General features: G+C 46.3%; 1 long non-coding RNA gene across 2 annotated transcripts in view; it reads left to right on the forward strand.

Moving 5' to 3' along the window:
• LOC137532452 (uncharacterized) overlaps nt 1-23,381 on the forward strand; it is a 91,280-nt gene extending 67,899 nt beyond the window's left edge. For both annotated transcript variants that reach the window (XR_011023932.1, XR_011023934.1), the window contains exon 3: nt 23,183-23,381. This is a non-coding gene — a long non-coding RNA (uncharacterized lncRNA). The remainder of the gene's footprint in view (nt 1-23,182) is intronic.
• Nucleotides 23,382-25,817: the final 2,436 nt, after the last annotated feature.

Raw genomic sequence — 25,817 nt, forward strand, 5'->3', positions numbered from 1 at the left:
CTGGGCCGAAATTACGCATTAGCGTAATTACGCATCGTAATTCACTACAAATGCACCGTAAGCGTTACGTGTAAGGTTACGGTAAATTACGCGTAAGACAGTAAACTCCCATTGAAATTACACAGTCTGCCGTAATCGCGTAATATTACGCTCCCGTATAATATAAAAAAGCCGCCGACTTTAAGGGTTAATAGCAAAGCCCCCTTAAGTGCTAAGAGCCTCAAATTTGGAGAATATATTAAGGAGATCAGAAGGAATAAGAGGAAATTTTTTTTTTTCAAAAAGACCTTATAGTTTTTGAGAAAATCGATGTTAAAGTTTCAAAGGAAAAATATATACATTTAAAAACCCGCCGACTTTAACGGTTAATAGCAAAGCCTGCTTAAAATTTAGGAACACCAAATTCACAGGGTATATTAAGGGGATCAGTGGGAATAAGAGGAAATTTTTTTTTTTCAAAAAGACCTTATAGTTTTTGAGAAAATCGATTTTTAAGTTTCAAGGGCGAAAATGTCTTTTAAATGCGGAAAATGTCAGTTTTTTTTGCACAGGTAACAATAGTGTTTTATTTTCATAGATTCCCCCAAGTGGGAAGAGTTTTACTTACTTCGTTCTGAGTGTGGGAAATATAAAAAAAAAACGACGTGGGGTCCCCCCTCCCAGACCTCTTTAACCCCTTGTCCCCCATGCAGACTGGGATAGCCAGAATGCGGAGCACCGGCTGCGTGGGGCTCCGCACCCTGACTATACCAGCCCGCATGGTCCATGGATTGGGGGGTCTCGGAAGGGGAGGGGCAGCCAAGCTTTCCCCTCCCCCTCCGAGCCCTTGTCCAATCCAAGGACAAGGGGCTCTTCTCCACCTCCGATGGGCGGTGGAGGTGGAGGCCGCGATTTCCTGGGGAGGGGTTCATGGTGGCATCTGGGAGTCCCCTTTAAAAAGGGGTCCCCCAGATGCCCACCCCCCTCCCAGGAGAAATGAGTATAGAGGTACTTGTAGTACCCCTTACCCATTTCCTTTAAGAGTTAAAAGTAAATAAACACACAAACACATAGAAAAAGTATTTTAATTGAACAAAAAACATAACCACGAAAAAAGTCCTTTAATATTCTTAATTAACCATTAATACTTACCTGTCCCTTTAAAAGCCAGTTCCCACGCAATATCCTCGGAAATATACTAATCAGTTACAATGTAACAAAGTTATTACAATGTAACAACTTTGTTACATTGTAACTACGCCGCACCCGACGTCACTCACCGCCGCCGCCGCCACCGCGTCTGTGCTGCAGGACCCGACAGAGCTCTGAGCTATAGCTCAGAGCTCTCTAAGCATCTTTGTATTTGGGCTCCAAGGAGCCCCATTGGTCCTTAGCAGACCAATGGGGTTCCTTCTGATTTGAAGGAACCCTATTGGTCTGCTAAGGACCAATGGGGCTCCTTGGAGCCCAAATACAAAGATGCTTTCGAGAGCTCTGAGCTAATATAGCTCAGAGCTCTGTCGGGTGAAGGGACGCTAAGTCCCCGCCGGCTCCGCTGCCCTCCCCGCCTCTCCCACATGTCACCTATATACATGCTGGCACCCATGGGTGCCAGCATGTATATGAGTGACAGGTGTGGGCGGAGTGGACGGCGGGAGCCGGCGGGGACTAGCGTGTATGCGGCGGCCGGCGGGTGAGCGGCGAGTGACGTCGGGTGCGGTGGTGTTACAAAGTAACAAAGTTGTTACATTGTAATAACTTTGTTACATTGTAACTGATTAGTATATTTCCGAGGATATTGCGTGGGAACTGGCTTTTAAAGGGACAGGTAAGTATTAATGGTTAATTAAGAATATTAAAGGACTTTTTTCGTGGTTATGTTTTTTGTTCAATTAAAATACTTTTTCTATGTGTTTGTGTGTTTATTTACTTTTAACTCTTAAAGGAAATGGGTAAGGGGTACTACAAGTACCTCTATACTCATTTCTCCTGGGAGGGGGGTGGGCATCTGGGGGACCCCTTTTTAAAGGGGACTCCCAGATGCCACCATGAACCCCTCCCCAGGAAATCGCGGCCTCCACCTCCACCGCCCATCGGAGGTGGAGAAGAGCCCCTTGTCCTTGGATTGGACAAGGACTCGGAGGGGGAGGGGAAAGCTTGGCTGCCCCTCCCCTTCCGAGACCCCCCAATCCATGGACCATGCGGGCTGGTATAGTCAGGGTGCGGAGCCCCACGCGGCCGGTGCTCCGCATTCTGGCTATCCCAGTCTGCATGGGGGACAAGGGGTTAAAGAGGTCTGGGAGGGGGGACCCCACGTCGTTTTTTTTTTTATATTTCCCACACTCAGAACGAAGTAAGTAAAACTCTTCCCACTTGGGGGAATCTATGAAAATAAAACACTATTGTTACCTGTGCAAAAAAAACTGACATTTTCCGCATTTAAAAGACATTTTCGCCCTTGAAACTTAAAAATCGATTTTCTCAAAAACTATAAGGTCTTTTTGAAAAAAAATTTTTTCCTCTTATTCCCACTGATCCCCTTAATATACCCTGTGAATTTGGTGTTCCTAAATTTTAAGCAGGCTTTGCTATTAACCGTTAAAGTCGGCGGGTTTTTAAATGTATATATTTTTCCTTTGAAACTTTAACATCGATTTTCTCAAAAACTATAAGGTCTTTTTGAAAAAAAATTTTTTCCTCTTATTCCTTCTGATCTCCTTAATATATTCTCCAAATTTGAGGCTCTTAGCACTTAAGGGGGCTTTGCTATTAACCCTTAAAGTCGGCGGCTACCTAACATTGATCCATTCGTCAACTTTTCCGCTTGGCAGCATGACCTTACGCATTAATTGCTAGTAGGATTTTACGCGTAAACCTATAACGTAATAACTTGAATTACGGTATACTTACGCGTAATTGCGTAAGTGCTATGCGTAATTATAGACATGTACCGAAATTGACTGTCTATGCCGTAAGCGTAATTTCGTAATGCGTAATAGCGTAAAATTACGCGTAATGATCCGTAAGCGTAGCTTTCTCCATTACGACCAGCACTGCCCAGCAGTGACTGCGATATCTGGATCATCGTATATGATAGCCATTGATTTGAAAAAATTCTGAACTGAAGATAATGCCTCGTGACCACTAGGAAGACTGTAGACCCATGTCTGTGAATCCCCTGATAAAAGTGTTTTAATGAAGGTTACCCTCTGACTCTCAGTCCCTGATGAAACAGGTCTCATCTCAAAGTAAGAGAGGCAAGTGTGCCCTGAAAATTTTCCTGGCATAGGCATTCTAGGCTCTATAACTGGAGGGGACTGCACTGGTCCAATTGCAGTCTGGAGGGTGCGGACCGCCTCAGACAGCTGGGTGATCTGAGTCTGTTGGGTATTGACCAATACAGTTAAATTATCCACCGCTGTGGTCAAGGCCCCAACCTGGTCCATAGACATTTTGGTCTGCTGTTCTGTAACGATTTGTCAAAACGATGATGGAGGCTGGCACATCCAGATAAAAGCTCTTTATTTATGAAAACATTAAAAGCAGTGGTAATACAGCGACAGCCCGCTGTTTCAGGTGTCAGACCTTTCTCAAGCTGTTTCAACCACAAATCCTGAGTCAAAAATGCATGTATAAATACTGCCCGCCCTCAGCAACATCCAATGGATTCAAATCCCCAACAGCCAATCAGTTACCTGTATTGTTCTGCGGACCTGAGTGGAAACATGTCTCTAACATGCAAATGCAGCCGCTATGGCATTCACCGGAGGCTCTGTGTCGGCATCACGCCCAACAGACACACCATCCGGCTTCCTATTCGCCGATGTAGGTACATGTGACACACTATCACGTGGCGTCACCACGCCGGCGCCACGCAGGGTGCGCTCATGCGTCATGCGTATTGAATACTACGCTGAAAACAATACACGTAGCTGGATGCCGCCCACTGGGCGGGACTATCCACACGTAACTTGTAAACACAAGACTGCCCTATCAGCGGCAGTCTTAGCAGGCGAACCCAAACGTAGCGTCCCCATGGCAACTCCACATATAAATATAAACAACCTCACCATGCTCCTCAGCGGCGAATCAGATGTCAGTAAGTTTGTAACCCCACGGTACTATTATTGAGAATTTTTGTAAATTGGTGATGGAAGATATTGGGGCATTGGAGAAGGAGCAACAGACTAAAAGAGTACAGTTTAATCTCACTAAGGATGAATATCTTGCACTTGAGAATCTTAAAAAAAGGACTGAACTCACAATACGACCCGCCGATAAGGGCGGAGCCGTTGTGGTGTTGGACACTAAGTACTATGAGGATGAGATCAGAAGCCAATTAGATCAGGTTGAGGTGTATTGTAAAATTGCACAGGATCCGATAGTTTCTATTCAACAGAAAATTAAAGGCATAATTGAGAAAGCTAAAACTCGAGGGGTGATTGATGATAATCTTATGAAATTTCTTGTACAGGAAAATCCTATGACGCCTAAATTTTACACTCTACCTAAGATACATAAGAACCCGTGCCGTCCACCGGGGAGACCCATTGTGGCCGGCACGGGTTCAGTATTTGTTCCAATTGCACAATTTATTGATAAGTTATTGCAGCCCCTAGTTATGACACTTGATTCTTATATCAGGATTTGTGGTTGAAACAGCTTGAGAAAGGGCTGACACCTGAAACAGCGGGCTGTCGCTGTATTACCACTGCTTTTAATGTTTTCATAAATAAAGAGCTTTTATCTGGATGTGCCAGCCTCCATCATCGTTTTGACTTCTGGATAGGATTCCTGGATGCAAGGATCCATTGAGGCTTGGGCACCCATTCCTCCAGCCAAGAGTGCCACTCTTTTTACCAGTATATTGGGATCTGTAACGATTTGTGTCAGCAAAAAACAGAATTCTGATTATTAGGTGATCTGCAGTATCACCTATAATGCAGATATATACCTGATTATATGGTGATCTGCAGAATCACCTATAATACTGGTATATAGGAAGCTGATGTGACAACAAATAGCAATGAGTTATTGGTGCAACAGTAGTACTGATAGCTTTGGCAATACCTCACCAGAGGAGCTGGTGAGTACTAACAGTACAGTGTCCCTCACCAGAGTCAAGGGCCCTCTGGTGAGAGTAGAGTGGTCAGACAGACCGGGTTTGGCAATAGTAGTACTAATAGCTTTGGCAATACCTCACCAGAGGAGCTGGTGGGTACTGAGAGAACAGTGCCCCTCACCAGAGTCAAAGGCCCTCTGGTGAGAGTAGAGTGGTCAGACAGATCGGGTTCGGCAACAGACAGACAGATGCAGTACAAAATCGGGAGGCAGAGACAGAAAGGTATAAGCAAGCAGAGTCGGCAGCAATATCAGATGAGCAGAGATACAGAGTCACTGAGCAGAAGAGTAGTCAGAACGAGACAGAGTCATGCACAAATAATAACACAGTAATGTAAATCTTTAAGGCTATCAAACAATTCCTTGTTGTGTGAAATCCCCGGTTTCCTCCCGGATCAAAGCACACCGGAACTATCTAAGGGTTTGAGCGCTACCACAGAGTATTCGCAACAGCAGACAAGTTGCGAGTGATTCAGCTAGGCTTATGAAGCAGAGGAGACCCCTCTGGCACGCCCCCTCCTATCAACCAATGAGGAGCGGCGAGCGCCTCCTCTGACGTCAGCCGACCGGCCGGTCAGCTGACGTGCCTCCTCCCCGCATAAAAGGTCCTGTCTGTGCGCACGCGCACGTGACAAAGCAACCCTATGTGCAACTGACAGACCCGTCCTCGGCGTGCTAGACGCCTGAGGCATGGATACATTGCTAAACAGGGAGCTGGAGGCAGCTGCGGTGGTAGCGCTGTTCCCCGTTTGTTACACTGCAGTACAGGAAGGATGAGACTAATCAAAGTGAGGGGCAAGCCGGGTCATACAAAGGAAAATGATCAAGAGAATATACAATACACAAGACTGATCTAACTAGAGTACATATATATCGGCAGTGTCTGCATATATATATATATATATATAGAGAGAGAGAGAGAGAGAGAGAGAGAGAGAGAGAGAGAGAGAGAGAGAGAGAGAGAGAGAGAGAGTGGAGGAAATAATTATTTGACCCCTCACTGATTTTGTAAGTTTGTCCAATGACAAAGAAATTAAAAGTCTTAGAACAGTATCATTTCAATGGTAGGTTTATTTTAACAGTGGCAGATAGTACATCAAAAGGAAAAACGAAAAAATAACCTTAAATAAAAGATAGCAACTGATTTGCATTTCATTGAGTGAAATAAGTTTTTGAACCCTCTAACAATAAAAGACTTAATACTTAGTGGAAAAACCCTTGTTTGCAAGCACAGAGGTCAAACGTTTCTTGTAATTGATGACCAAGTTTGCACACATTTTAGGAGGAATGTTGGTCCACTCCTCTTTGCAGATCATCTCTAAATCCCTAAGGTTTCGAGGCTGTCTCTGTGCAACTCTGAGCTTGAGCTCCCTCCATAGGTTTTCTATTGGATTAAGGTCCGGAGACTGACTAGGCCACTCCATGACCTTAATGTGCTTCTTCTTGAGCCACTCCTTTGTTGCCTTTGCTGTATGTTTTGGGTCAGTGTCGTGCTGGAACACCCATCCACGACCCATTTTCAGTTTCCTGGCAGAGGGAAGGAGGTTTTCGTTCAGGATTTCACGATACATGGCTCCGTCCATTTTCCCATTAATGCGATTAAGTTGTCCTGTGCCCTTAGCAGAAAAACACTCCCAAAGCAAAATGTTTCCACCCCCATGCTTGACGGTGGGGACAGTGTTTTGGGGGTCATAGGCAGCATTTTTCTTCCTCCAAACACAGCGAGTTGAGTTAATGCCAAAGAGCTCTATTTTGGTCTCATCAGACCACAGCACCTTCTCCCAGTCACTCACAGAATCATTCAGGTGTTCATTGGCAAACTTCAGACGGGCCTGCACATGTGCCTTCTTGACCAGGGGGACCTTGCGAGCCCTGCAGGATTTTAATCCATTGCGGTGTAATGTGTTTCCAATGGTTTTCTTGGTGACTGTGGTCCCTGCTAATTTGAGGTCATTCACTAACTCCTCCCGTGTAGTTCTAGGATGCTTTTCCACCTCTCTCAGAACCATTGACACCCCACGAGGTGAGATCTTGCGTGGAGCCCCAGAGCGAGGTCGATTGATGGTCATTTTGTGCTCCTTCCATTTTCGAACAATCGCACCAACAGTTGTCACCTTCTCTCTCAGCTTCTTGCTAATGGTTTTGTAGCCCATTCCAGCCTTGTGCAGGTCTACAATTTTGTCTCTGACATCCTTGGACAGCTCTTTGGTCTTTCCCATGTTGGAGAGTTTGGAGTCTGCTTGATTGATTGATTCTGTGGACAGGTGTCTTTTATACAGGTGACTAGTTAAGACAGGTGTCCTTAATGAGGGTGACTAATTGAGTAGAAGTGTCTAACCACTCTGTGGGAGCCAGAACTCTTAATGGTTGGTAGGGGTTCAAAAACTTATTTCACTCAATGAAATGCAAATCAGTTGCTATCTTTTATTTAAGGTTATTTTTTTTATTTTCCTTTTGATGTGCTATCTGCCACTGTTAACATAAACCTACCATTGAAATGATACTGTTCTGAGACTTTTCATTTCATTGTCATTGGACAAACTTACAAAATCAGTGAGGGGTCAAATAATTATTTCCTCCACTGTAGCTCTAAAAACTAGCTGACTTAGGCACAAGTAAGGCAAGGTCCAGCGCTCAGCGAACTGATAGCTATAACGGACACTGGACAACTGACAAGTCAGGACTTAAGTACTGAGGTGAAGTACAGAACCCCCGCCCCAGGAACTTCCAGCCAATCAGCAGCGCTCCTGTGGGTCCCAGCGTCAGCTGACTCTGCGTCGGCTGACACACCTCATACCCGCCTCCTCAGCCTATAAAGACTGTTGTGAATCGTGCTTGCCCGCCTGGAGACACGGCCGGGATCGCCGCTCTGATTCATATCCACAAAGGAGCCGAGGATGCCGCCAGAGGAGGATGGAGTAAGCGGCTTCCGCCGCTGCCCGGAAACGCTGACGGAGCCGCCGGCAGCAGTGTCAGATAAGTTTGTAACAATACCATTACACTTTATTCTTCAGAAAAAAGGGCGCCAGATAAATATTATCGTTAACATTAGAACATTCAAGTTCTTGAAATATGTTATCGTTTTAGAAGCATGCATCGTTATACTTTTTGTCATAGTATTTTGTTTGTATGTGCAGATTCTAAAACAGTATTTATCGTTAACAAATTTTGTTAACGATGTTTAACGTTATTGAGATTTAGTTATCCACTGGCACCAACTTGTTATCCAGCCGGGCCCTTTTTTCCTGGCGCCCTTTTTTCATGCATCCCATAGGATTACTCATGCAGCAACACTTTGCTGAACCCCGGTGATCAGCAAAGTGGGAATTGTCACAGGGCCCCTAATTGCCGGAACGCACAATGCCTTCCAATCGGTTTCAGCACACAGACCATGCAATCTGTGGTCGCAATTGGTGCGCAGAAACCGCTGGAATTTTGGCAGCAGACCGACTAGAAGGGAGCCTGTGAGTTACAGTAATACAATTTACACACTATTTCAGGGTATAACTGCCACCACCTCTGTTACCATGGGACAGAGGAGCCCACTGACTGGCTGATTCTAGACCTGCAAATAAAATGGTTAAACACACTCAATTCTGTCTAGCTAGCAACAATAGCAGCGACTCTTCAGAAGCCCGGGTTCAGTTTGTGCGGCTGAATAATAGGGTAGCTGAACAAATAAAGGACGTTAGCGTCGTTTATTAAAAACGCAATATAATTAATTAATATATACAGAAAATCATTAAAATCAACAATTATAGAAACATTAATAGGAGGTATGAAAATAAAAGGAAGGAGAAAATACTTAGGTTCGTGGAAATATGTCCTTTCTGGGAAAGAAATGCTAAGTCCTTGGTTTCAGAGTGGAGGACTCAGTGTCAAAGTCCAAACAAGCCAGATGCCAGCATGTCCTCAAACTGGCAAGGATGTAATCAGGATGATGTTTCAAAGTGGAGGACGTTGAATTTGGGTCCTCTGCCATACTTATACCCCTGATCCAGTAGGAGGGAGTGAGGGCGGGAACCACACACCCCCTTAGAACATGACATGAGTCCTCCCCTTCTGCTGGGGACCAAAAATCATATCTAACCATATATGGGCTCCCGATTTACCCAGTACCCTGATACCAAACATGAGTGGTAGGACCCCTGTGGTATCACCAGGGCACTTTCGAACTGCCTAACTGACAGCCCTTACCTCAGAATATTCTGAAACTTTCTCAGTACTAGCGCCAGACAAAGCCCGGCATGCGCTGTGAGTTTGGAGGGCCCGACAGCCTTGTAACACAGGAAATATGACAAATATAGCAGTTTATGGTTTATTATCAGGCATGCTCGAATGTACCAAAATTCGATTCGGGTACATTCGAATTCGGGTCCGGGGAAAATTCGGATTCAAATTCGGTTCGGGGTCGGTAACAAAATTCGGGCAAAAATTCGTGTTCGGGAATTCAGATGTCTTTTTTTTATTGGAAGGCAGCTATGCTCACCATTATACCACCAACACTGCCTGCTGAAGCCAGCCTAGCATGTAGCATTGTGATATACCTTGAATCTACATGGCTATCTGGGGTTCTCTTCGGACAACTGTTAAACAAAAAATGCAAGGCCATCCCTGGGTGGGCTTGAACCACCAACCTTTCAGTTAACAGCCAAGCAGTTCCAAGCAGTTGACCTGGGTTTGATTCCTGGCCATGGTCAATGTGAGCTGGCTGTTAACATCCTACAAATCCCTGGAAGACAAGACAGGGGAGGAGAAGGAGTTCTTTTAAATAAAAAAAAAAAGACATCCGAATTCCCGAATACGAATTTTTGCCCGAATTTGCAATCATTCGGCCGAATTTGAAAGGCACTATTCGGGTAGATTCGAATTGGAATCAGCAAAATTCGGATTGGGCAACCATGAAAATTGACCAGAATTTTCAGGTCCATTACATATTGACGAATTTGGAGAGCAACCCTGATTATTATAGACATCTAGGAATTACAGCAGGTCAGTTCTAGGTGAAGGACTCTTTGAAGCTAGGACAGCAGGCTACGTGTCGGCTTCCCTGCTGAGATCGGGGCCGAGGAGTCTCACTCTCTCTCCTCTAAATTGGTTCTGTCAGGCTAATTATCTGACTTCATCTGATGAATGGGCCCTTAGCACAGCTGGGTACCTGGGACAGTTCCTGCTGAAGGCTTCCTGCCATTTGGTAAAAGGAAAAAACAACTGTCTTTTAAAAGAAGGAATGTCATTCTGTTCGCTGCAATGACTGCGCAAATCTAACCAGGAAGCGATCAGAACATTGACGGTGCAAATCTTCCCGATTCGCCTGCGTTTCTCAAGGCTGTTCCGTGACAGGAATTGCCGACAAAAAGCGCCCCAGTGTGAATGGGGCCTAAGGCTGTTTTCCCATCTGTAGCCGGATGACGTGTAGCCAGTGGGAGCGGACAGTGTAGTGCCCCCCATAGGCTATATGTAGAACGCATATGCCTGCCCGGGATTATCACTGACTGCACAGTGATCCATTGCAGATTGACAAGTGTGAACACTCCTATGTATAAAATCGAAACCGTTTACTTTCATGATGAGCGGAGAATGGGCAAAAAATGTCCATTCTCAGCCCAGGTGGGAACACAGCCTAAAGCAAACCTGTGACTTTATGGGAGGGAAAAGTGAGGTATTTACCTCAGTAAAGGTAAACCTCTAGAGCAGGGGTCCCCAAACGTTTTGGGCCGAGGGCCGAGTCAACATACTTCAGACTGCTGGGGGGCCGGAGTATACATAAAATGATGTAGAAATCTTTGTGGGCCAGTGAAGCATACCCAGGTGACAACCTGCAGTGGACAGCAGTGTCATCTGATGTGGAATTTGATTGGAAACCAGCAAATTACTGCTTTCTGGCTTCCATGTGGATGGGTGGGGCCAGCACTGCTATTCTATATGCGGACCACCAATATTTAAAGATGTAGCTGACCGCATCTAATAATAAGTAATACATTTTGTGTGTGTGTGTGTGGGGGGGGGGGGGGGGGAGGCAGAGGAGGCGGTAAAAAAGCCTCAGGGGGCCACATTCGACCCGTGGGCCTTAGTTTGAGGACCACTGCTCTAGAGGCCCACAGAGGCTTCCCACATCCTCCTCCTGAGCACTGCTACTGCCCGGGAAAGTTTTCGCCCGCACTCCCGCGCAGAATGTCTGACGCCTGTGCAGTAGCACCCTGCCGCTCGTGCTCCATGCTTAACCTGAGCCCAAGAGGCTCCATGTTACTGTGCAGGTGCAAGCCATCCTGTGCATGTGCAGTGCGACCATCCTGTGCATGTGCAATGCGGGCGTGCTCCATCGAAAAAAACACCTATTGGGGAGGTTTGAAGGGTTCCAGTGCCAGAATGGCAAGGTGAAGGGGGGCGCTAGAGGCCTTTAGATTATACAGAAGCTTCCCTCCACTGAGGTAAGTATCTACTCGGGGCACTTTTTTCCCTACAGGTATATTGGAAGTGGAACCAGAGTGAAGAACAAGTACAGTGTGGGTACTTCCTTAGCATCAAACTGGGCACTTACATAAGGTCCCAAGCTCCTTATAGGGTCCCAAGCTCCTTATGCTTCTTGCAGCCCCTGGAGTCCTCCTGTGCCCATGACATCCTCCTGATCCCTTCGACCAGCAGCGGAGACCTCCGCAAAGCTGGCCTGTTGCCATCAGTCACCCTGATTGCGCTCCCGCAACCAAGAGCGTTCTGCCCATGCGCAGTACGTAGAAATTGCTACAGGGTGCATGCTCAGTAAGAGGCAACTGGTGGCGACAGGTCAGCTGTGCGGTAGTCGACGCTGCTGGTCGGAGGGGATCAGGAGGACGTTGTGAAAGGAATTATTTTAGCAGGGTGGGTGCTAGCTGGGGTTATGGGGTCAGTGGTGAAAGATTGCCGTGCTACTAGGGAATTGTAGACTTCTTGGAAGTATCAATGTACTATGGATGAAAAGCTGCGTGCATGCAACATACTGTATAAACAGTCACTCACACAAAATGCAAGATATCTGGGACTAATCACAACTGTAATTTAGTTTGGCCGTGTCAGCTGGCTGCCTTGGCAGAGCAGCCAATTTGAAAGCACAGGATGCTAACAATATGTCTGCTTCCATGAAAGCAGGAAGTAGACACACTACATATTTATTGCAGGATTTGTATCAGCTGGAACAAAGAAATGTTTTCCTTTAAAGAGACACTGAAGCGAAAAAAAAATGATGATATTATGATTTGTATGTGTAGCACAGCTAAGAAATAAAACATTAAGATCAGATACATCAGTGTAATTGTTTCCAGTACAGGAAGAGTTGAGAAACTCCAGTTGTTATCTCTATGCAAACAAGCCATTAAGCTCTCCGACTAAGTAAAGCTGGCCATACACTGTCCCGATTTGCCGCCGTTTCGACAGCAGATTTGATCACTGGGATCGAATCTGCTGCCAATCGTTCGCGCTACACGCCGAATTTCGATCCATTCCGTCCGATCCCGTCGATCGCGCCATGCGGAAAATAACCGTCGATCGCCCGTGGGTAAAGAGCGCATCGCTAGTGGCGTTCGAGTGCCCGATGACCGACGCAATAGAGCCGCAATACATTACCTGCTCCGCCGGCGCGACTCCCGGGTCTCCGCTCTTCTTCTCCGCTCTGGTCTGGTCTGGTCTCCGGCATGCTTCCCTTCTTCCTGTCCCGGCAGGAAGTTTAAACAGTAGAGGGCGCTCTACTGTTTAAACTTCCCCCAGACAGGAAGAAGGGAAGCATGCCGGAGACCAGAGCAGACCAGAGCGGAGAAGAAGAGCGGAGACCCGGGAGTCGTGCCGGCGGAGCAGGTAATGTATGCGGGATGGGGGGAAGCGGCAGCAGCACCACCACCACAGATTGTGAACGGTTTCAGGCTGAAATCGGTTCACAATCTGTTTGCAGTAAAGGTAGCCATACGATCCCTCTCTGATCAGATTCGATCAGATAGGGATCTGTCTGTTGATCGAATCTGATGGCAAATCGACCAGTGTATGGCTACCTTTAGTCGTGGAGAGGGCTGTTATCTGACTTTTATTATCTCAACTGTTCCTGGACTATTTACTTTTCCTCTGCTAGAGGAGAGGTCATTACTTCACAGACTGCTCTGAAAGACTCATTTTGAATGCTGAGTGTTGTGTAATCTGCCCATATTATAGAATGATGCAATGTTAGAAAAAACACTATATACATGAAAATAAAAGTATGAGAATATTTCCTTTGCTGCTAATCTTCTAGTAATTATTCATAGTACACAACCAATTCATTATATCATGTTTTTTTTTCTCGCTTCAGTGTCTCTTTAAAGGTTCGTATGTTGGTACTTATCTCTTAGCACAGAGAGGAAGTACTGATTTCAGCTTGTCATTAACAGTACAATTTTAGCGAATGATCGACCTTCCAATCCATTAATTCCAATCGGAAAGATATCATCGATCGGCCCCATTAATGGAATTGAAAATATAAACAATTTGATCATTTCAAATAGAATCGATACGCAGAACAGATCGATGATATGATAATTGATGGTCGATAGACACCATCAATGCCCTCCAATACAATTACAAGTATTGGATCATAAAGTCAATCGTTAGCTAAAACTGCACTGCTAATGGGCATTAGATTATGACTATGATAGAGAATAGATTGTGAGCCCTCTGAGGGACAATTAGTACGGTACTCTGTAAATCTCTGCAGAAGATGTTAATGCTGTATAAATACAAAAAAAAACCAAAAACAGTAATACCGTAGAATCTCTTTATAGTAAACTCTGATATAGTAAACCACTGACTATAGTAAACTCAGTCCTTAAGTCCCGACTACGCACCTCTATGAATGTGCAATGTATGGATCAGAAATATTTTTAATCGCCAAGCACGACCGTGCCGTGCCCGGAATTGGGTTTGGCACATACAATTGCTTGGAGGTAGAAGTGTGGATGATAATACAAACATTGAAATAAAGATAGTAATAGAATCATAAGCATAACAGGAGTGCAAGTTAATAATTAACCACTCCAGGTCCATAGGATTAAACACCCCCCAATCCCTGTGACCAGGCTATTTTTTTTTACAATTTAGTTCCCTGCAGCTTTGTTGGCTCACTGCAGAGCCATATCACTTAGCACACAAGTGAATCTACCCCTCTTTTCTGCCCACCAACAGAGATTTCTGTTGGTGGGCTCTGATCACTGGTGAAATGTTTATTTTTTTTTTATTTATTTGTATTTTTTTAAATAAATGTGTCTGTTTTTAATTTATTTTTATTACTGCCTTCCCTCCCCCGACAGCCAATCAGGGCAATCCTCTCTGATAGGCATCAGCCTTTGAGAGGGGAACACGATCGGAGCCCCTCTAGGGGACTGCCGAGTGACACGGGGGTCCCCAGTACAGCTCTGCAGTAGATTGCAGCGCTGTACAATGTAAATAGATGTCTAACAGTCTCCCAGTGGTGGTAGACTGAAGGCAGCGCGGCGCACGCATCGGCGCACGCTATCCCCTGCAAAACCCCACCCCAGGACTTAATGCCTCTCTGCATTAGCAGGTCCTGGGGCCGCCACCCTCCCGCTGCTGATTGGTGTTATGGGTTAAGTAACTAAATAATTAAATAACTAAATGACTAGGCCTTCAGAGAGAGTCCACAGAGTGCAGATCGAACACAGTTTTATGCTAGACAGTCCATTGGTCTAGCGTTGCAAACTTTGGGGGGGGGGGGGGGGGGGGTGTTAAGTGATGGGGGTGGGTGTTAGGGCTGGGATGTCTTCCATGGAGTCCAGGAGGCTGACGGTGTTGAGGAAAAAGGAGTTACTATGCCTCAAAGTTTTGGTGGAGATGGCCCGAAACCTACAGCCCGAAGGAAGCTGGCTGAAAAAGCAGTGGCCAGGGTGAGAGAGGTCGCTGGCAATCCTCAGTGCTCTGGATCGTAGTCTGGAGTTGTGGAGGAGGTCGAGCAAGTTGAGAGGTTTACTGATGATTCTCTCTGCCGATCTAATGACCCTCTGAAGCCTGTATCTGTCTCTGGTGAAAGAGACTATGATGGATGAGCAGAGGTCAGACTCGATGGTGGCTTTGTAAGCAGCTCCTGAGCCATGCCAAACTTCTTCAGTCAGGGGAGGAAAAATAACCTCTGGGCTTTCTTCTGGGTCGAGGCGGTGTTTGCCGTTTACCTCAGGTTATTAAAGATCGTTGTGCCTAGAAGGTGGACGCTGGTCACTCTTTCGACCTCTGTGTCATCAATGAATATTGGTGGTGGAGTAGGGGCATGCTTCCTAAAGTCCACTATCAACTCAACGGTCTTGGCTGTGTTGAGGACCAACCTGTTTTCCCTGCACCATTGGCATATTCTGTCACCCTCTCGACGGTAGTCCTGCTCATTATTGTTTGTTAGGCCAACAATGGTGGTGTCATTGGTAAATTTGATCACCTTTACAGAGTTTGCCATGGACCTGCAGTTGTTTGTGTAAAGGGAGGACAGGACTGGTGACAGGACACAGAGTTGTGGGGCCACTGTATTTGTTACTCTAGGTTGAGAGACGATATCGCCCAGCTTGACAACTTGGGACCTGTTGGTCAGGAAGGCCATGATCCATAAGCGAAGGGTGGGATGGACATTCAGTGCTCTGAGGTTGTCTTGAAGTATGCGGGGGCAGATGGTGTGAAATGCCAAACTAAAGTCCAGCAGGAGGATTCTGACGTACAAGTTTGGTTTTTACAGGTGGTTTTTACAGGTGATTGTTTGCGAGCTCCAGGCCAGAGCTGGAACCAAGGTCCTCTAGCACACAAGGCTGAGACACCAAAGTGCGCCCCTCCATCCCTCCCACCCCAGCTGTCACACACTGATTGCTATTACAGTAAGAGGCGCACCAGGGCCCCCAACCCTCCCAAGACCTTAAAGAGTAACTGTTAGCCCCCAAAGTGAAATTTAAATCTCTACAGCAATGTTTTATTTAGTATTAAAGTGATCCAAAAAGCCAATGCAGAACTTAAAAATCAATATAATTTTGTTACTATGTAGCCTTTTGCCCAAGCTAAGGACGCAAAGCCGCATATCAGATACTGATGAGCATGCAGAGCATTCCTATGTCTGCCCGACCCCCCTCTCCCCCCAGGACCAGGTGCCGATCTATTCGCACCACAAACAGCTGACCGCTCTGACAGGGAGAGAGAGTGGCAGCACTTCCAGCGCAGCCACGCAGAGCAGCCGCCACTGAGTCACATGTGAGACATGTGAGAGAGATGCACGGTGGCGGCTGCTCTGCGTGGCTGCGCTGGAAGTGCTGCCGCTCTCTCTCCCTGTCAGAGCGGTCAGCTGTTTGTGGTGCGAATAGATCGGCACCTGGTCCTGGGGAGGAGAGGGGGGTCGGGCAGACATAGGCATGCTCTGCATGCTCATCAGTATCTGATATGCGGCTTTGCGTCCTTAGCTTGGGCAAAAGGCTACATAGTAACAAAATTATATTGATTTTTAAGTTCTGCATTGGCTTTTTGGATCACTTTAATACTAAATAAAACATTGCTGTAGAGATTTAAATTTCACTTTGGGGGCTAACAGTTACTCTTTAATCTCTAGTAATCTGGCTTGCAGACACTGCCATGTATCCCCCTTTCTTATTTCTCTCTGCTTCAAACATAATAGGGGAAAGATAGGTAAGTGAGTGGTGTGCCCCCTCCAACACTGAGCCCTGAGGCTGGAGCCTCTCTCACCTCTGCCTCGGCCCGGCCCTGCTCCAGGCAGATATTATTTATGGTATCATCTGTTCGCTCTATGACTGTAATAGATAGCGGAGATGCCGCCGCGTCGGTGAGCGGCATGGTGGCTGTCTCCGCGTCTCAGCCGGCCGCCTCCGCCGCGTAGTTACATGTTGGAGTTTTGCCTGGTCCCTCAGTTGCACATAGACTGAGGGCTACGCATGCGCGTGCCAGGCGACAGGACCTTTATGCAAGTAGAAAGGGAGTCAGCTGATCATCCTGTCAGCTGACTCCAGCAGTGCTCCGGATTGGCTGAGTGACTGGGGCGGCGCTGTGGAGCGCTCTTAGTATATATAGGACCTGCCTGTCAGTTGCTCTTCGTCTGCTGTCGCAAATGCTACGTGTTAGCACTTAGACCTTAGTCAGATCCCAAAGTGTGCTAGAACCAGCAGGAGCTGGGGATCCACACTTAGCCAGATTCTGTTGATAGCTTAAAGTACTAATTGAATTGTATTATTTGTTATGACCCTCTGCTGGCCTCGACTACTCTTCTGCCTATTGATTCTGTGCCTATGCCTATCTGATGTTGTTGCCAACTCAGCTTGAACCTTACTCTGATTCTGTCTTCTGTCTTTGTACCATATCTGTCCGTGTGTTGCCAAATCTGCTTGTCTGACTCTCCTGCCCTCACCAGTGAGCTTAGTTCTGGTGAGGGATTCTCAGTATAGTAATCCTGCTCCTCAGGTTGATAGCTGCAGTACAGTCTTAATCACCTGCTCCTCAGGTTGATAGTTGCAGTACAGTCTTAATCACCTGCTCCTCAGGTTGATAGCTACAGTACAGTCTGAATCACCCACTCCTCGGGTGAAAAGTACCTTCTGTTTTACTGTCCATCACCCGCTCCTCGGGTGAACCGATTACTAATTCCTCTGCATCTCCAGCCTGCTGGAGTACTGATTACAATGTTCTTTAGAGATACCTCCTATTACCAGCTCCTCTGGGAAAGTGGGTATCTCTATCTATATTTACTGTTGCACCAAACACTTATCTTACACCTGGTTGTCCTGTGTCTTGCTATACTCGCATTATTGGTGATTCTGCAGATCACCACATAATCAGGTATAGCATCTGTATTATTGATTATTACTGCAGATCACCAATAATCAGAAAATCTGTCCTTGCTGACACTAATCGTTACAATGACCAATTCTGATCCAATAAACTTCTGATATGGTAAACTACTTGGCCAGGTCCCATGAAGTTTAATTTAAAAGGATTTTACTATAGTAATTTCTGCTGTCTGCGTGAATGTAGTTTTGCAAAGATCCAAAGAATCATTTGCACATCATGACCTGCAGGGGGCAATGCGCTCCCTCTATAAATATTTTACATGCTGTCTGGACTTCTTCTTCAACCAAAAGACATTGTAAACCTGTGAAACAATAAAGTTTTAGCTTTCCTATTCTGGTCAGAACTGGCATTTGATTGGTTGTCCCAGGTAGAAAACTCAGTAGGAAATTTAACTTGTTACAGTAAGATCAATGAAAAACGATTGGCTGCTGTGGATAGTGCTGTCTAGAAATTACTGCACTGTGTTTAAAAAATCTGCAGATATACATGGTAGCGTAGTAGTCTATTGCCTTGCAGCGCTGGATCTCTTATTAGAGTCCCAGCCAGGGCACTATCTGCATAGAGTTTGTATGTTCTCCCTGTGGGCCATATGAAATTCACTTTTTCACCTAAGTTTTCTCCTGGGAGATGATTTTTCATCTTTGATTTAAAAAAACTTTCCAACACTTTTCAACTAAAAAAGTACCAAAAAGTAGGCGAAAAGTACTATCAACATTATTTTGAGTATTTTCTTACTTTCTGATGGTTTAAAATGCATTTTACTGACAAGTTTAAAAATACCACCTACGAGAAAACTCAGGAGAAAAAGTGAATTGCATATGGGCCTGTGTCTGTGTGGGTTTCTTTCGGGCACTCTGGTTTCCTCTCACATTCAGAAAACAGTTAATTGGCTTCCCCCTAAAAAAATAGCCCTAGACTACAATGGACTTTTGGACTATGGAAGGGTTTAGAGTGTGAGCTCCTCTGAGGGAGAGCTAGTGACATTACTATATATACTCTGCAAAGCACTGTGGAAGACGTTGGCGCTATATACATAATAAGATTACCTGCATACAGGTACATACACTGAGTGGCCAAAAATTTGAGACACCCTCTAATAATGAGTTGGTCCACCTTTAGCTCTGATCACAGCTGATATTCTTCTGGGTATGGACTCAACAAGATGCTGATACCGCTACTGAGGAATGTTGGCCAATGCTGACATAATGGCAGCTCTAAACTGGGTCAGATTGGATAGTGGGGTTTTCAAGCTTTGAAGTGATCTTTCGACTTTGTCCCTCAAATGCTCAGTAGGATTGAGGTGAGGGGACTGAGCTGGCCATGGAAGCAGGTTAAACTCTGATTGATGTTTCTCAAACAAATTTGAGATCGATCGAACACAGTGGCAATGGCCCACAACAGATGTCTTTCCCTATTTTCCTGTGATACCAAAGGCACTCTTGATGGTCTCCTGTTGCTGAAGCCCATCCTGCATTCGTACAGGGTGGAGAGTGCGTCTGCGAACAAGAAGAGGGTCCCAGGTGGCGGTGGTGGGGGCATGGGAGGTGAGGAGGTCGAGTAGAACATGGGGGGGGGGGCATGGGAGGTGAGGAGGTCGAGTAGTGCATGGTGGTGGTGGTGGGGGGAGGTGCATGGTGGTGGTGGGGGGGGGACTGTGGAGGGTGAGGAGGTCAAGTACTACATGGGAAGCCTCTGTACCATCCCTTCTTGTTTTCAAGTTACAGGTTTACTTTAAAAAGTTTGGCTAAAATTAGAAGTTATATGCAGAAAAAGATAAGGTGAAATGGGGCCCTAGGTGAGTACCAACTTTGAGCCCACCCTTGATGGCCACCTAGCTTTTTTGTATGATTTGGAGGGAGTAGCATCCACCAGGCCCCTAGACTCTCTCCAGTCCCTGGGCAACTACCTAGGTTTGCCTTGTGGATGATCCGGCTCTGGTTATATGCATGGCATACACTGTAATATTTTGACAAGTAACATTTGAATAATGTACAACCTACCACAGTCAAAAATTCAATTTCTGTTGAAAATCAGTGTGCTTCATACTAGTGCCCCTTTGATTATAATGTAGCAGCTATTGTAGTGTCTCTCATAAGTGCCCACTTCTTTACAGTAACCACACTCATTATAGTGCCTCCTCCTACCCCCCAAATTGTGCGACCCTTATTGTAGTCTCCCATTACTACTGCCTACATAATAGTGCACCCATTAGTAATTGACAGCATATTTGGAGGAGCTGTTATAATACAGACAGGTTAGTCAAGCAGGATCATTATGGATCAGAGCACTGCCGTATAGCACATCTTGTGGTAAGTAAACATAAATGAGTCAGTGAGCAAATACGGCGATAGTAATGTATGATAGAAGAGTGGGCCCTTCCCATACAAGCCTACAGTCTAAAGGCGCATACACACGCTGTACTTTTGCAAACGACGGGTCTGTCAGATCCTCCCGTGGGGCGGTCGTTCTGCCGACAGTTGCACGCTCGGCGGATCAGTCCAAAACAGTCTTATCAGTCTGCCGACAGCTTGTACTCACATGCAACTGTCGGCAGAAGGACTGCTACTCTCTCTCTTTTTTTTACTCTTTGGGAACCAAATCCCTGTGTCCCTCTGTCCTTCTTATTTGTCCCTCTTTCAGGACTGATGTACAGATCTGTGTAAATATACTGTATGTACAGTGGGATGCGAAAGTTTGGGCAACCTTGTTAATCGTCATGATTTTCCTGTATAAATCGTTAGTTGTTACGATAAAAAATGTCAGTTAAATATATCATATAGGAGACACACACAGTGATATTTGAGAAGTGAAATGAAGTTTATTGGATTTACAGAAAGTGTGCAATAATTGTTTAAAAAAAATTAGGCAGGTGCATACATTTGGGCACTGTTATCATTTTATTGATTCCAAAACCTTTAGAACTAATTATTGGAACTCCAATTGGCTTGGTAAGCTCAGTGACCTCTGACCTACATACACAGGTGAATCCAATGATGAGAAAGAGTATTTAAACGGGTCAATTGTAAGTTTCCCTCCTCTTTTCATTTTCTCTGAAGAGTAGCAATATGGGGATCTCAAAACAACTCTCAAATGACCTGTAGACAAAGATTGTTCACCATCATGGTTTAGGGGAAGGATAGAGAAAGTTGTCTCAGAGATTTCAGCTGTCTGTTTCCACAGTTAGGAACATATTGAGAAAATGGAAGACCACAGGCTGAATTCAAGTTAAGGCTCGAAGTGGCAGACCAAATAGAATGGTGAGAACAGTAAGGGCCTGTTTCCACTGCACGCAGATTGGATGCAGAATGGATGCAGAAAAACTGACTCCAATGAATGTCTGTGGGAAAATCTGCATCAGAAAAACTGTGTTTAGTGGAAACAGGCCCATAGGCTTTCATTGGAGTCAGTTTTTCTGCATCCATTCTGCATCCAATATGCGTGCAGTGGAAACAGGCCCTCAGAGTCAACCCACAGACCAGCACCAAAGACCTACAACATCACCTTGCTGCAGATGGAGTCACTGTGCATCGTTCAACCAGTGACATGTCAGACTGTCCTTTGGGGCGGAGGCGGCAGCTGAACTACAGCATACTTTACAGCAGCAGCAGGAGAGGTTTTTTACATTGAATCCCTAACTGGCGTGCTGCAGTGTGTTTGTATGTGTGATTGATTGAATGGTAACAGGATTCTGTGCATTCATTTTTATTGTACACATTAATTGATTTTTATTGTTTATGCTCTTATTCGCTAATTAAATACCCTACTATTCTGCACATGGTATATGGTCTCATCAGTCCATAAGCGTTACCTATATTTATACTGTATAATTGAAAATCTGTGGTGTGAGTTAAAGAGAGCTGTCCATGCTCGGAAGCCATCAAACCTGAATGAACTACAGATGTTTTGTAAAGAGGATGAATGGTCCAAAATACCTTCAGCCAGAATCCAGACTCTCATTGGAACCTACAGGAAGCGTTTAGAGGCTGTAATTTCTGCAAAAGGAGGATCTACTAACTATTGATTTCATTTCTTTTTTGTGGTGCCCAAATTTATGCACCTGCCTAATTTTGTTGAAACAATTATTGCACACTTTCTGTAAATCCAATAAACTTCATTTCACTTGTCAAATATCACTGTGTGTGTCTCCTATATGATATATTTATCTGACATTTTTTTTTCGTAACAACGATTTATAATGGAAATTCATGACGATTACCAGGGTTGCCCAAACTTTCGCATCCCACTGTATTTTTCTACTTAAAAATCTTTTTTTTTTTTTTTTGTCTAAACTTTACTCCCATCATTTAAATTGATGCATTTTTATTGTCAAATGTTAATATTAACATAGCTCTCAATTGTCCCTCTTTTGGAAGGACAGTCCCTCTTTGGGAACCCAATCCCTCAGTCTCTCTTTCTTCCTCATTTGTCCCTCTTTCAGAATTCTTGTACAGATCTTAATTGACTCTAAACCTTATTCCCATCCTTTAAATTGATATATTTCTTATTTTCACATGTTAACCACTTGATGACCCACCCTTTACCCCCCCTTAAGGACCAGCGCTGTGTTGAGTGATCTGTGCTGGGTGGGCTCTGCAGCCCCCAGCACAGATCATGTAGCAGGCAGAGAGATCAGATCACCCCCCTTTTTTCCCCACTAGGGGGATGATGTGCTGGGGGGGTCCGATCTCTCCTGCCTGCATGTGGCTGGCGGGGGGGCACCTCAAAGCCCCCCTCCGCGGCGAAATCCTCCCCCTCCCTCTCCTACCTGCCCCCCCCCCCGGCGATCGAGGCTGCACAGGACGCTATCCGTCCTGTGCAGCCAGTGACGGGACGTCCCCTGTCACATGGCGGCGATCCCCGGCCGCTGATTGGCCGGGGATCGCCGATCTGCCTTACGGCGCTGCTGCGCAGCAGCGCCGTACAATGTAAACAAAGCGGATTATTTCCGCTTGTGTTTACATTTAGCCTGCGAGCCGCCATCGGCGGCCCGCAGGCTATTCACGGAGCCCCCCGCCGTGATTTGACAGGAAGCAGCCGCTCGCGCGAGCGGCTGTTTCCTAATTAATCAGCCTGCAGCTGGCGACGCAGTACTGCGTCGCTGGTCCTGCAGCTGCCACTTTGCCGACGCACGGTTTAAGCGTGCGGTCGGCAAGTGGTTAAATATGAAGAAAAATGAAAGGATTAGTGTGGATTTGAATTACAAAACAACATATTTTTCTTATAAAATCTTAATGTTATGTGTGATTAGGGGTGTGCCGAGGGCGTGATTAGGCGCAGAACGCTATTGTGGACGGGAACGCGAACAAGGATACACGTGGCCAGGTCCGGGCAGGCGCAGTTGTCGTCGACTTACAAGTCGGCGGAATGGAAACTTAGCTGTGGCGGGGGAATGGAGGATCATTGAGGACGGGCACAGGACAGGACGGCTGCAGGGGGACTGGCCGAAGCCCCAGGTAAGTGAAACTCTTTTTTTTTTATTTGTTCTAACTTATTACAGGTTTCCTTTAGGCTTTTTTCCCACCAGGATGTTGCGTTTTAGGGGACGTTATAGGTCGCATAACGTGTCCCTAACGCAACGCCTGGTGGTGTTGGAGGAGGACGCTACCTAGAGCTGCGTTATGCAGCTCTTGGTGCGCCTTTTGTGTCCTATGCGCTGCAGAGACCACGTGATCGGAGCACTCCGCATCCGTGGTCCCGCCAGCCAATCAGCGGCCGCTCCAGTGGTCCTGCCAGCCAATCAGCGGCCGCTCCAGGAAGTAAACACTGCAGTGCAGTGAATATTAAGTAGCCATGTGGCTGGCTACAATAGCGGACTCTCCCCGCCTCCTCTCCGGCCCAAAATTAAAAAAAAAACACAACATAACTGAGCATGTGCACACAGTCTAACGCGGCTAAAACCGCGTACAACGCATAGCATGCTGCACTTTATTTGAACGTGCAGCATTACAATGTAACGCAATGTGGGCACTGTGAACAGCCCATTAATTTTTCATTACTGTGAGTTAGGCGTGCGTCTGTAACGTGTTACCGTGAACGCAGCCTTAACCACTTAAGGATCACAGTGACACGGCTGTCCCCAGTGTAGCGCTGCTGTAGATCGCAGGGCTATACAACGTAAATAGATGGCATTTTCGCCGCTGGGAGACTGATAATGGAGCGGAGCATGCGATCTCCTGCAAAACATGCCCTCAGGACTTTGGCGTTGAGAGGTCCTGGGGCTGCCACTGAGTTCACGCCAATTGGCATGGAGCGGTCGGCAAGAGGTTAAGTGTCCGTCTTTCTCATCTTAAAAAGTTGGGAGGTATGTATTAAGGAAACCTAATGATGATAGAAAAAAACAGCGTGGTATGAATTAGAAAACATCTTTTGCTTATGGGTTCTTTGTGCTATGCATGACTAGGGGTGTAGCAGGGGCGTGTCTGGAGGTGTGGCAGGTGTCCCTCTTTCTTATCTCAGAAAGTTGGGAGGTATGCTGGTCACCTTGTGCCTGAAAATGACTGCTCATACACCAGATCAAATCCTCGGGTCATGCTGCCATCTGATTAGGAGACAAAAAGTATTTTTACCCCAGTCATCAGTCAATATTGTGTGTGCACAAGGTGAGGGAGGAGCTGCAGCTCTCTGTCCAGCTTGAGCCTTAAAGGGGTTCTTTAAGCTGTTTAAAAAAAAAAAAAAGTTTCACTTACCTGGGGCTTTTATTGGCCCCCTGCAGATGTCCTGTCCTATGTCAGTCCTCAAGGATCCTCATGTCCCCCGGAGCGGGTGCTTTCTCTTTTTTTGTCTAACTAGATGAACGACACTGTGCCTGCGCGGCCGTGCATGTCCTCGCTTCCGCAGCCTGAGTGGAGGCAAGGATGCACGCGGAAGCGCAGGGTCGTTCGTCTAGTTAGACGAAAAAAGAGAAAGTGACCCGCTCCGGGTGACATGAGGATCCTTGAGAACTGGCACGGGACAGGCAGTAGAAGCCCCAGATAAGTGAATCTTTTTTTTTTTTTAAACAGCTTAAAGAACTTCCGAGGCCAAATGTAAAAAAAAGTTAAATACCTGCATCACTTTTGTAGGCACGGAGGTCCCCGCCGCTCAATAGCCCCCCGGGCCGGCTCCCGACCTCACGGCCCGGGTCGGGCTCTCCTGCTTGCACTAACATGGCCGCACGAGCTGGCCGCGGCTGCGCAGTCCACATAGCCGTGAGTGCGGCTGCGCAGCTCTAGGGCCAACCCCCCCGATCCACGCAGCAGGAAACAGCCTGTTGCGTGGATCGGGGGGTTGGCCCTAGAGCGGCACGGAGGGCGCGGACGACGTCCTCTGTGCCTACAAAAGTGATGCAGGTATTTAACTTTTTTTGACATTTGGCCTCGGAAGTCTTTTAAAGGGATACTTGAGTCAAAAAGTAAAAACGATTTTAACTTAACTTATCTTGCAGCCCCCTGGATTCCTCCTGTCAGTGCCCACGATGCTGGTCCAAGTCCCTCCGGCCAGCAGCAGCAACCCCTGCAAAGCTGGCTTGTCGCTGACAGTCAGCGGCTATTGCACATGCGCGGCCCCAAGCCGCGCGCTCTTCTGCGCATGCAGGGTAGCAAGCTCCCACCCAGTGGGAGCGTGACGAAGAGGCACATGGCCAGCCAGCTTAGTGGGGGTCGCCACTGCTGGCCGGATGGACTTGGACTGGTGTCGTGGGCACAGGGTTACTCCAGGCGCTACAAGAAGCCCCAGGTAAGTTCAACTCCTTTTTAAATCACACTTTAGATTTACTTTAAAATTGATCTGCTGCATGATCACACTAGTGAAGATCCGTAGTGTAATAATGGAATTTCCTCTACCACCCCTGCTACCAGCATTGTTATATTACAAAAAGCCTTATAGGTTTCCCGTTATAAAATGTA

This window comes from Hyperolius riggenbachi, chromosome 9, assembly GCF_040937935.1.
Source record: "Hyperolius riggenbachi isolate aHypRig1 chromosome 9, aHypRig1.pri, whole genome shotgun sequence".
In the NCBI taxonomy this organism is placed as follows: domain Eukaryota; kingdom Metazoa; phylum Chordata; class Amphibia; order Anura; family Hyperoliidae; genus Hyperolius; species Hyperolius riggenbachi.